General features: G+C 47.4%; 1 protein-coding gene across 1 annotated transcript in view; it reads left to right on the top strand.

The window, feature by feature from the left end:
• The first annotated feature begins 2,393 nt into the window (after positions 1-2,393).
• LOC141127853 (lysozyme g-like) overlaps positions 2,394-13,398 on the top strand; it is a 65,486-nt gene continuing 54,481 nt past the window's right edge. The window contains exon 1 of the mRNA XM_073614694.1: positions 2,394-2,508. The gene's annotated coding sequence lies outside the window, so the exon portion shown is untranslated. The remainder of the gene's footprint in view (positions 2,509-13,398) is intronic.

The raw sequence follows: 13,398 nt of genomic DNA, 5'->3' as shown, positions 1-13,398 counted from the left end.
CATAATTTCAGGTTCTTTTCCCAACACAATAACTTGCGCACAACGGTGCAACATTTCCCAATGCTTTGATCTACTGATCTGGCATTTTCCTTCCCACCTAGCTTTTCACCTCCCCAACTTAGCGAAAGCATACTGTACCCATGAACCATTGTTCGTATTTTCTTCCAGCCTTCGAAACTGACTGGAGGTGTTCTACTTAAACCAGCAACCGTTATATGAGTTAGCGTCCAGCTGTCAACATTGGCTGAAGGTGCAGTACTTGGGGTATTATGAGCTGGAACGTTCAATATAAAAAAGAAAAGAAAAAAATAAGGGTTGCATACGATGTGGGGGCGTTTATTCACTGCGTTAGGCATGGATGAGTCACAGAGGATGTCCTATGTGTCTCTTGCTCTGGCTGAGTGAGTCTCTTGCTGCAAGAATGTTTAGTCATCCTAGTGTGCTGGATATTTGGGGCCGCAGCCCCGCAGTAACTACATAAATGGGGGCATTACAATACACATGTTGATACACTTTGTAGTCCAATCATCTGTAAATCCAAAGCCGTTTATATATGAGTGTCAGCAAGCTGAGTGTTCCCCCACCTCCCCAGTGTTGTCGCAAGAGGAACTGACCCTCTGTCTTCAGTAGAGGAAGTCTCTAGTTTCACATTCGGTATTGCTTGGGTCGTAAGAAAGGGGGAGGGGAGAGGGTAAAAACAGAAGGAGAGGGAGGCTTTCGAATTTTTGTGTATGAAAATATAATAAATGATGGGGTGAAATTACCCCCCCCCCCACAGCAAAGGGGATAATTAGAAGTAAAATGGAGTGATATAATAACCGGTGATTCTAAACAGATATTTTACACCTTGGAATGCTGGTTGCATTGTTTTTGTTTCTTCTAGGTATTTTAAGAATACAAACATGAGTTTCATAGTTGGTAAGGTTAAATAAAGACACTAGTCCATTCAGTCCAACCTGTGTAATTGGTATATGTGTGTTACATAGTTAAATAGTAGGTGAGGTTGAAAAAAAACACAAGTCCATCAAGTCCAACCTATGTGTGTGATTATATGTCAGTATTACCTTGTATATCCCTGTATGTTGCAGTCGTTCAGGTGCTTATCTAATAGTTTAACCACTAGACATCCGCGCTATGGCCGAATCACGGCCACAGCGCGGACCTGCATTCCCGGGAGGCCGTCATATGACGGCCTCCCCTGTGCACGCTCCCTGCGCGCGCCCTGCAGGGCGCGCTGTGATCACCGAGTTACTGAGACTCGGCTGATCACCGATCCGAGTAACGGGCCAGTCCCGGCCCCTTACCATGTGATCAGCTGTCAGCCAATGACAGCTGATCACATGATGTAAACAAAAGATCGTTAATCGTTTTTTTTTTTTACTCGCACCGACAGCGCGAGTAGAGAAAAAAGACGATCACCGGGTCAGGTGTCAGGTACATCGGTCCCGAAGTGGAAGCACAACATCTGCCTCATCAGTGCCACCTAAAAGTGCCACCTAACAGTGCCCACAGTGCCACCTAACAGTGCCCACAGTGCCACCTAACATTGCCCACAAGTGCCACCTATCAATGCCAACAAGTGCCACCTATCAATGCCAACAAGTGCCACCTACCAATGCCCACCTGTAGTGCCAATCAGTGTCACCTGCCAGTGCTCCCATCACTGCCACCCATCAGTGCCCATCACTGCCACCCATCAGTGCCCATCACTGCCACCTCATCAGCGTACATCAATGAAGGAGAAAAATTACCCGTTTTAAATTTTTTATAACAAAATATAAAAACCGCAGAGGTGATCAAATACCACCAAAAAAAAGCTCTATTTGTGGTGAAAAAATGATAAAAATTTCATTTGGGTACAGTGTTGTATGACCGCGCAATTGTCATTCAAAGAAAATTGGTCTGGATAGGAGGGGGGTTTAAGTGCCCTGTAAGCAAGTGGTTAAAAAAAACTATCGATGCTCCCCACTGAGACCACCGCCTGTGGAGGGGAATTCCACATCCTTGCCGCTCTTACGGTAAAGAACCCTCTAAGTATTTTACTATGAACACCCATGCAATCTAAATTCCAGTGCGGACAAAAAAGGGTCCTGTACGAGTTTGGTCCGAATGCGATGCAAATTCAGCCATACCGTTTGTATGGCTGAATTTGCATCGCACAGACATTGCATGTGATCTATGCGGTGTGAATCACATGCAATGTCTGGAATCGCACTAGTGTGAACTGGCCCTGAAGCTGAATCACAAAGCACACACATCTACTTATCCAGGCAACCATGACCTTTGAAATAGGAGGACGTTTCCTCTAAACAAGAATGTGTGTGAAGCACTGACCCTCCTGGACGTAGAATATTGTAATTTTTCATGTTTCCAGGAAAACGATCTGCAGCTTTTTATTTTCACTTTCAGGTTCTAAGTGGGCAGGACACACCATCTCTATAAATAGGAAGGATGTGTGCCAATCCTTTTTATTGCAGAAAGGAAGGCTGTACAAGTTATCTAGAAGAGGTAAGTGCATGTGATAAATGGACACAAATGTTAGTCTGTATGTATTCTAGATTTTACAGATATGTTAGGATCACAGTTATTCTGTCAGTTGCAGAGTAATTCTTGGGGAAAATAATGAAAAAACAAAAATGGAGCTTTTCAGCAGTAACTATATACTAACATATCTCAATGTTATATACAAAGATTGGAAACTACCGTAAATGGTTTACATAACTGGTGATAAGTATACAGCAGCACTGCTGTTATTTAAAAGGATTTTTATTTAATTTTTTTGGATAAAAGTACAGGGAGATACAGAGAAAAAGAAACAAACCGTGCAATCCCTCAGACACAGCTGGGGTTCAGCATGTACAGTGAAAGGATGAATCTACTCTTGCCATAATTTTACCACGATTTGCGTTTTGCATTTTTTATGCTTTTATTTTTGGACAATTTGTTGTTGAGTAGATTAAAAAATGCAAAATGCGACAAAAAAAAAAAAAAAAGCATAGATGTGAACGTGTCCCGTAGGAAACCATGTTAAATGAACTGTAGTGTGTTTCTGCAAAAAGCACCAAAAAACGCATAGGTGTGAACCGAGCCTGATTGTATGAACTGCACAGATTTAAGCTGGTCATAGATGAGTAGAGTTTTAAATGAAAATTCTTCAGGAAAGTCTTTGGAGAATTTGTATGAATTGGTATGAAAATTCCCAGAATACTCCTTTGCCGTTTGAAAGTTTTAGTTTGCTTTTAGGTGTCCTTTTATGAAACTGAGATCAGCGGCGATCCCGAGTCTCACCGCTGATCTCAGCTCTTTACCAGTTTATGAAACTGAGATAATCAGCGGAGAACATGTTCTCCGCTGATTATCTCAGCACAGTGAGAATTTGTAACTGACTTCACAGGAACGGCCAGTTTATGAAGGTGCGATCTCCGCACCTCACTGGCGATCTGTGGCAGAATTCTCACTTTCTGATTCACCATTTCAGAAGTGGAGAATCAGAGTGAGAAGCCTGAAACTGGCTGATATTCTGGAGAAAGAAAGAAGTCTTTTGACTTCTTTCTTTCACCAAACAGTCAGAGCACACCTTCCCCACCATTACACACCCCAAAACCAGCAGGATAGGAATTTATAGTATATTATATATATATATACACATAATATATATATATAGATAGATATATATATATATATTTTTTTAGATGTTCACGTCTCTGGCTGGGTTCACACTTGTGCGATGCGTGAACCAGCGTGATTCCTGTGTGGGTTTTCACATCGCACCTACATTGACATCTGCGCACCACTGCGGGTGTCAATGTAAAGTTAATGACACCCCCAGATCATTTCACAGATCGCAGTGTGAACTATGTAATGGTGCAGGAATCGGATCGCATGGGTGTTCACACCCATGCGATCCGATTCCAGTGCGGACCAAATAAAGGGTCCTGTACCATTTTGGTGCAAATGCAATATGATTTAGGGCCAGTTCCCACTGCTGCGGTGTCCGAGATCGGATGTGATTCGCACCGCAGTGCAAAATCACATCCGATCTCTGTGCGATGCGATTTCAGCCATACAGATAGTATTGCTAAATTTGCATTGCCCTCGGACCAAACTCTTACAGGACCCTTTTTTTGGTCCACAGCAGAATCGGATTGCATGGGTGTTCACACCCATGCGATTCGATTACTGTCCGAGTTTGCAGATCGCACTGCGATATGCGAACTGATTTGGGGGTGTTAACTTTTAGGCCCAGTTCACACTTGTGCGATGCCGGACATCGCACAGGCATCGCATGTTATTTGCAGCACACTGCCATTCACATTACATGCGATGTCTGTGCGGTGCGATATCAGCTGTACAGATAGTATGGCTGATATCGCACCGCATTCGGTGCAAACACGCACAGGACCCTTTTTTCTGTTCGGACCAGAATCGGATCGCATGTGTGTTCACACATATGCGATCCGATTCATGTCCGAACTGTCAGTTCGCAGTGCGATATGCAAGCTGATCTGGGGGTGTCCTTAACAATGTATTGACACTCCCCAGCGATTCGCATATGGCAGTGTGAACTGACATGCGAGTCAGTGCGATGCGGGAACCCGCAGTGGATTCGCAGTGTTTTCGCATTGCACCAGTTTATCAATTTTTATGTTTATCTATAATGAAATATATTTTATTTTAATTTATTAATAAATATTTATACTTGTATACTTTATTAAAATTATTTTTTTAATGATTATAAATGTATTTTGCATTTATATGAATAGTGTATAGCTGCATTACATATGTGCATTACATTCATTTACTATACACCATTCACATTTAAATAGGAACATGTATGATCTTTAAATATTGATAAAAACAATGTTTTTTTTATAATTAGGTTAATGTATATTGTGTAGGGGGAATTTATCTTTATTATTTTATTAATATGTTGGGGAATAATGTGTGCTGATTTGTGTTAAACTTTTGTATTTTATGGTTCCTCATACTGTAATCCCGCTATATCACGCAAGATTACAGTGAGAGGAGCCATTCCAGGAGTTCCCGGCGTTTGTAGATCGCTCCTCAACTCAACATGAGAAGCGATCTACACACTTTCATAAACAGACACTCAGAGGAGAGCGATCTCCTCTGAGAATGCCTGAGAACTGAAAAGCGGTATTTTACCGCACTTTCATAAAAGGACACCTTAACTTTTGATTTTGGAATGAATGAACTTTACTGAGAGAAAACCACATACAATGTTAGAAATTAATTAATTCAATACAAATTTTCCAACACGCTCCTTCGAATTTTCTTGTGGTTGAAAATTAATGTTGGTTTGTCCCACTAATGATTGGAAAGACTAACAAACTCTCTTAGAACATTCTTTTCCCAAGAAATTTCTTTTGAAAGTCGACCCATCTATGGCCAGCTTTAGTCCAATTTCTTGAAAGAAGTCTCTTGTATTTAGAAGGCAGATCTCTGCCCTTTGAAGGGCCACACGATCTTCTTCTACTTTCTTATATATGGATGTTTTTAATTGCCAATCACAATGAATATTGCTCATTGAGCTTTGCTACTCTCCGACATGCAGCATTTTGTAGTACAAAAACCCTTTCAGCTTAAAGGGGTTGTAAAGATGTTTTTTTTTTTTTTTTTAAAATAACAAACATGTTATACTTACCTTCACTGTGCAGCTCGTTCTGCACAGAGTGGCCCCGAACCTGGTCTTCTGGGGTCCCTCGGCGGCTGTTTCAGCTCCTCCCCGCAAGCATTTACCACCTTCATGCGAGCTCCCTCGCACGGTGGTGAGTGCTTGCGGGCGCGCTCCCGTGATACAGCCGGCGGCTATAGCCGCTCGCTGTATCACTCGGCCCCGCCCCCCGGCGCGCCGCGTCATCGGATGTGATTGACAGCAGCGCGAGCCAATGGCTGCGCTGCTTTCAATCCATCCACTGCAGCCAATCAGCGACCAGGCTGAGCTGCAATGAAGCTGACGAGGACGAGGAGCGAAGATTCGAGGGGTCAGGTAAGTAAAACGGGGGGGGCTGGGGGCGGCGGTACTGTCAAAAGTTTTTTCACCTTAATGCATAGAATGCATTAAGGTGAAAAAATTTTTACCTTTACAACCCCTTTAAGGCTATGCAGGCATAGAAATCTCTTTGCTACTTGGAGGAAAAAAAAACAATTAAATCTTCTGGGGGTTTTTTCTAGCTTTTTTTGTAGCTAGGAGGCATAAGAAGTAAAACACCTGACGATTTGATTTGGTTTTAGGCTCTGTTTCCATGACTAGTGTAGTCCAAATGTTACCTTCCTTACATTACCATAATTCCCCTTTTATACTCCACCTCTTAACCAAAACCCCACCTTAAAATGATGAGACCACACATTTTATTTTGGAGTAATATGGCCACAACAGCCCTTTTATTATAAAACAACAACTCCAAAATAAATCACTCCAATAAATAACCAATAAATAACCAATAACAAAAACAATAACATATTAATAACGTAAACGGTTAACCCCAGTCTGATGGTCTCTGACGGTGACCCCCCTTTCCAAAACATATATATATATATAACTATATATATAACTATGTATAACCATGGATAAACAACGCACTGCGGGACTTTTCCAACTAATAGGCCTCCAGCTGTAGCCGCTCGGAGACAACCGTTTTCCCGCAGCTCCACCAAAACCAGTATTCCCTCCACCGTTCAGGAATACACCGGAGGGGAACATGCTAATGTTGAGCCCCCCACCCCTTTCAATCCATCCGTTTTACCGCCCCCGTCAAAGACCACCAGCAGAAAACTACCGCCACAGCCCGAAAGCGTGACCACCTTACGTTTGAGGGCACCTCCACACCCTCAGAGCCTGCTGTATCCCTTCCTGTAAACCCAGGGACCATAAATCAATCCCCACGTCGGAGAGATGAACCCCATCCCTCCTAAGGTATAAACCCACATTCGTCTCCAGTTCTCGATGACGAATCACAATCCCACCCTGCTGTCTTACGAAACGCCCAACCACTTTATTAATCCTGATGCGCGTTTTATTGATGCTCGCCACTGATCTAGCCCAACGCCAATTTGTTCTGGCCACTATGTCAGACCAAACTAAAAGGGTAGCTGGAAATTTTTTCCGCAACTGCATAAAGTCTGCTTTGATGTCCGCCATCAGATCCCTGACCGACCGGACACCTAAGTCATTCCCTCCCGCGTGAATCACTAAAACGTCAGGGGGCCTATCCAACCTCACATACCTCACCACCTCTCCCAATACTCTACCCCATAACATTCCTGGTCTACCCAACCAGTGTATATACGCCTCCTTTCTGGAAATCCCCAGCTGTCTGCCGTCCGGACGCACGTCACCTCTCCTGGCCCCCAGCAAACATAGGAGTGACCTACGATCCAGACAAGGCGCACAGGATTTCCATCTGTAATGCAAACAAGACACAAGATAGCGGCACCCACTGATTCTGAACCTGACCCACTAACCAACTACACAAAATAACACCAACCCCTTGAACAACAGTATGCTAATATATGTATTAATTTATTCCATCACCAAATTAGGTCTTACATAAGACCGAAATCTCCTAGACTCCCACCTCCCGAGTCTGCGCACCGCCGCCTCGTCCAACCCGCATCTGGCGGCTTCTGTAGCTGCCCCTATGCGGAAGGAGTGTGAAGCATAGTCCGACCCCACTAAACCAGCCCTTGTTAAACATTTTCGAAAAATCGTTATAAATTGAAAACGAGACAGATAAGACCCATCTTCATGCCTTAGGAACGGCCCCGCCCCCTTACACCTGATTGACCTAAATGCCCTTACAGCCTCAACTGGGCATACCCTGGACCCTGGCAACTCAAACAGGGACACATCCACCCCTCTACCTTGCTGGTCAGTTTTGGACCTCCGCAAACGTAGGCATACCCTATCCGCCTTCAATCGTACATCTTGATCCAACAACCCGCCCCCAACCTGTTTTGACGGGCTAACTAATTCCCCTACACGAAAAGCCCCATAAAAAGCCAGTGAAAACGCTGCCGTGAACAATCTGATTTCATAATGCGACAAACAAATAAACCTCAACATGTCACATATGGAAACCAGGTTCGAAAAAGTGACAGGCCGTCTCGCATCCCGTTTTTTATATTGCTTCCTATAGCCTTTTAAAGCCTGCCGAACCCAAAAATCCTTGGACCAATCATCACCCCCCATTAATTTAAACAAAAATGACAATCCTGCCAATTTTCGGTCAATCGAAGACGCTGCACACCCCCTTTCCATATTCCTGGCTACTAAATACAACACCAGTAACCTGCCTTCTGACGCCCACATCCCCACACCAGCCTCCTGCACCAGCATCGACCACTCCTTCCATACCTTGCTGTAGGCCGTCCAAGTGGAATCACTTACTGACTGCCTGATCCATCCCGAGGCGACTCCAAAGGCAACTCCCACATCCAAACCGGGCAAGGAACTCCTTCCTTGTCTGCCTCTGGCGCCAGCTCCCTGAACTTGTCCCACTGAAAACGAGACAAGGAGTCAGCCAGCGCATTATCCACCCCTGGAATGTGAACCGCATAAATAAAAATATTCAGACTCAAACACCTAAACACCAGCTGTCGCAACAGCCGAATAACCGGCTGCGAAGACGCTGACATGCGGTTAACCACCTGCACTACACCCATGTTGTCGCAGTTGATCCTCAGCTTCAAATTTCTGCATGCCTCACCCCATAACTCCAATGCTAACACCACTGGAAACAATTCCAGCAGAACCAGATTGCCGAGGAACCCAGCCCTCTCCCACGACTGTGGCCAGGGCTCCGCACTCCATCTCCCCTGAAAATAAGCCCCAAAACCTGTGGAGCCCGCTGCGTCGGTAACCAATTCCACATCGAAATTGCTCACCGGTCCAGACATCCACACCGCCCTCCCGTTGTATGAAGTTAAAAAATTATACCAAACTTTCAAATCGTCCCTATGTTCCCTCGTCAACCGAATGAAATGAGTTGGCCGTTTTACTCCTGCTGTAGCCGCCGACAACCGTCGGCAAAAAACCCTCCCCATTGGGATAATTCTGCAAGCGAAATTCAACTTACCCAACAACGACTGAAGAGCTCTTAATTGCACCTTCTTCAACCCGTGGATATCTCGAATTTCCTTCTGCAGTTCCACCAACTTACCCCTGGGCAAACGGCATTCCATAGCTAGCGAATCTATAACTATGCCTAAAAAACTAAGTTCTGTCGTGGGGCCTTCGGTCTTTTCCGCCGCCAAAGGCACTCCAAACCTGCCTGCGATGTGCTGCAACGTGGAAAGCAAAATCGCACACACAGCGGAGGCAGGGGGGCCTATACACAGAAAATCGTCCAAATAGTGTATTACTGAGTCTAGGCCAGCGACATCCCTAACCACCCATTCTAAAAAGGAGCTGAATGCCTCAAACATGGCACAGGAGATAGAACAACCCATGGGCAAACATTTGTCAATGTAAAACTGTTCTTGCCAGTGACATCCCAACAGTCGAAAACTCTCCGGATGTACCGGCAACAATCGAAAAGCCGATTCTATGTCAGCTTTTGCCATAAGAGCCCCCTGGCCGTAGCGCCTCACCCACTTAACCGCCGCATCAAATGAAGTGTAAGACACTGTACACTCTTCCGGGTCAATGAAATCATTGACCGAACCTCCTTTTGGGAAAGATAAGTGGTGTATCAATCGGAACTTGTTATGTTCCTTCTTGGGCACCACCCCCAAAGGTGAGACCACTAAGTCCGGCCAAGGTTTGTAGGCAAACGGCCCGCCCATGCGTCCTAACGCCACTTCCTTCTGCAATTTATTCCCAACTATCTCTGGATGCTGTACTGCTGATTTGAGATTCCGTGCCATAGGGGGAACGATCGCCAATGAGCACGGAATCTTAAATCCCTCCGTAAAACCCAACTCCAAAAACCGAGCCGCTCCCTGATCTGGATACTTACCTAGAAAAGGAAGCATTCTTTCCACTCTCACCGGCGTCATCCCTCTTTGGCGCAGCGTCACTGGCACGCTTTCCCCGTTTAAAACATCTCGACAACGGGTGGGCTCCCCCACACCCCGAGCATTCGTGTCTAAACTTACATGTCCCCCCAAATTTACAGGCGCCTTCGTTATATTGCCAGCACACACCCCACTTTTTTCCGGCCGAGGGTCCTGAGGAATTCGCACCCCCGGCCCCCCCATGAAACGGCTGAAACGGGGCCTTCGCCGATGACATAAGCCTCATCCATAAGCTAATATCCTTATGGTCCCAACGCAGGGACGGGCGAACCGCCATCCGCTGTCTGAACTGCTCGTCATATCTCAGCCAAGCAGAACCCCCATATACCCTATGTGCTTCTCCAATAGCGTCCATGTAACAGAATAACGCCGAGCAATGCTCGGGGCTCTTCTCGCCAATTACGCTCGCCATAATGGCAAACGCCTGAAGCCAGTTCACAAACGTACGTGGTATCAGCCGGTACCTCCTTTTTTCTTCATCCTCCTTCTTGGAAGAATCCGGTTTTACCCTGTCCAAATTAAATTTTTCCAATGGCAGCAGAGAAAAAATTTCCACATACTCACCTCTTTGAATTTTCTCCCTAACCTCCTGCTTCAGATGTGCTCCCAAGGGGCCCTCGAAGCAGACGTAAACCTCACACCTCGCAGCATCTGCCAACCTGACCACGTCGGACCTTTCCGCCTGTGCCGTGGACCCTGCTTTCTCTGCCTCAACCACCATACCTCCGACCCCAGATTGTCCAGGAGGCGATATTACCGGGGGCACACCGACCTTCTCCGCCCCATTGCTCCCCCCCCCGGACTCCATCACCGGTGCTGTCCATGGGGCCACCTGGGGAGGTTGCCCGTGACCCCCTTCAAATCTTCCCATTAAGGTCCGCAGGCCCTGCAAAAATTCTGTCAGTTGTTGGCCGGACCCCGCACTGGCAGGACTGATCCCCGCCAGCTGCCGTTCCGGCCGGTCCCCTCCCGATTGCGTCCCCCGATCCCCTTGTGCTAACGTACCCACTGTAACCCCCCCTAATAAATCCTGAACTGCCCCAGACAACAATACTGACGAGATCGACTTACCAGGCTGACCAGGCACACTCCCCACAGCCGTCGCGGTGTTCGCCCTCGCTGGCACTTCCGGCTCCTCTTCGTCCGACAGCTCCCCTTCTGACCGGTCATCCCGCTCTCCACTCTCTTGATTGGTAAGCCTCCCGGGTGGTGAAGCCCCCGAGGCCGTGGTGTGAGATAGCGGTGGGGCCATCCTTCCTCCAGAAGCACTGCTGCTGACAGACAGGCGTCGCTGACCTGACCTGACAGCCTGTGTTCTGACCGTCTTGTTCTTTCCTCCTCCCTGCTCTGTGGTCAGGCTACTACTCTTCTCCCGCCCGTTTCTGCCACTTCCTCCGGCCACACGCTCCTCCGTCAGGCTCCGCCCCCTCTGGTTCCGCACCGACTGACTGGGGCCATCTCCCAGGGCTCTGCTCGGCTCCCCGATCCTCTTCACCGACCCCTCTGGAGTTCCTCTGTGCAGCATGGACGGACTATCCCTTCTGCTGCGCTCCCCAGGCAGGGAACCGGCGCCATTACGGCCCGTGGCCCCGCCCCCCGAGTTCGGCCGGCGGCGTGTAGACCGCCCAGGGGCCGCTGTTTCTTGTCTCCGCTTCACCGGGGGGGGCCGACCGCACATCCCTCGGGCTTCCCATCCTCCGAACGGGCCTGGATGAAGGCCCTGGTGAAAAACGCGCCGGAGGCCGAGACCTCCGCGCGCGGCCGGACACCTCACCCGCCGCCGATCCGCACGGTTCTTCTCCTCCAATGTCCCCTACTTGTCGCTTTAACCATTCCGGTCCCTTCTGCGCTGCCGCCCTTCTCAGCTTCTCTAAAATTTCCTCTACGGCGGCCATTATGGAGGAGCAGTAGTAAAAAACTGCCTCCTCTGTTAAACTTTTTCCTCACACTGACCTCTCTACTCCTCCCCCCCCTTAAATATCACCACTCCCCCTTTGCTACCAACTTAACTTTCTTGCCTCCCCTTTCTCCCATAAAACCTTTACCTACTCTTTTAACCCCTTCAGTGTCTCCATTAGACACACTGTCATGTCCGGCCCTACACTACCCCTCCTTCTAGTCAGTTTCGTTCCGGGCCTCACTCTACTGCGAGTTGTTGTGCAACTTGACACATGTGAAGTCGCATGACAAGTCAAAACCCATGTATTTCAATGGCCCCCGTTCTAATTGGTGCGACTCAAGTCACAGCGACTCCAAAAAAGGATCTTGCACTACTTTGTTCCTACTTTGGTGCGACTTGTTCTCACATGGCTTTCACCGGTCGCATGACATTGCAACACAAATCACATAGCAAAGTCGCAGTGTAAATCGCGCGACTTTGGGGATGCAATCGTGGAAACATAGCCTGAAAGGATAACTGTAGGTTCAGGCTGGCCATACACTAAACAATCTGATTGTACAATCTCCCTTAGGCTGGGTTCACACTGATGCGAATTTTCTCTGCATCCAATTCACATGACAGGAGATTGTGACCGGCTGGGTTCACACATCTCCGGGGTGGCCGCGGAGCACATTGCACACAAGTCCTGTGCGTCTTTGGCTCAGTTTCGGGTCCGAATTCAGGCAAAAATTTGGGCCTGATTCATCCCTGAAACGGAGAACAGGGATGCACCGGACCCCCTGCTGTGAGCTGTGTCCACACACATGTCAAATCGCATGCCAAATTGGTGGCTATTGCCGGCAATGGCGCCATCCGAATCTGTGCCACGCCAACTTTGCGGTGCCACACCGATTCCCAAAAGTAGTTCCTGTACTACTATTGGCGACTTTGGGGCGATCTGAGTAGACATCTATGCATGAACCCGCACAGATCTCTGTCAAATCTGAAGTCGGACTGCATTGCAGGTTTGAAATACTCGCACAATTTCAAACCCGCATAAGTGTGAACCTAGGCTTACTCACAGTTTTAGCTGTGGTCCCAAAGACTTTCCATTAGTTCACATGTTTTTGCTGCGTTTTCTGAAAGTGCACCAAAGATGCAGCATGCAGGACTTTGGGGCGCTTTCAGAAAACGCACAACCTAATAGAAAGTCTATGGAACCGTGGCTATAATTAAAGCTGAGGTTCCTCCCCCCCCCCTTTAAAAATCAGCAGCTATACATACTGTAGCTGCCGACTTTTAACATTAAGACACTTACCTGTCCTGGAATCCAGCGATGTTTGCTGGGCTGCTGGTCGGGTGCTGCCGCCACCATAAGGGATCCCGGCAGTGTAGCCTTTGGGCTTCATGGCCAGGTCCCCACTCCGCATGTGCGCTGCGCTTTCTCACTAGCCTGGCACAAGGGGAGGGAGGCCAAGCTG

The sequence above is a fragment of the Aquarana catesbeiana genome, linkage group LG02 (genome assembly GCF_042186555.1).
Source record: "Aquarana catesbeiana isolate 2022-GZ linkage group LG02, ASM4218655v1, whole genome shotgun sequence".
Lineage (NCBI taxonomy): Eukaryota > Metazoa > Chordata > Amphibia > Anura > Ranidae > Aquarana > Aquarana catesbeiana.
The sequence above is the reverse complement of the archived record's forward strand: the minus strand, read 5'-3'. Positions and strand labels throughout refer to the sequence as shown.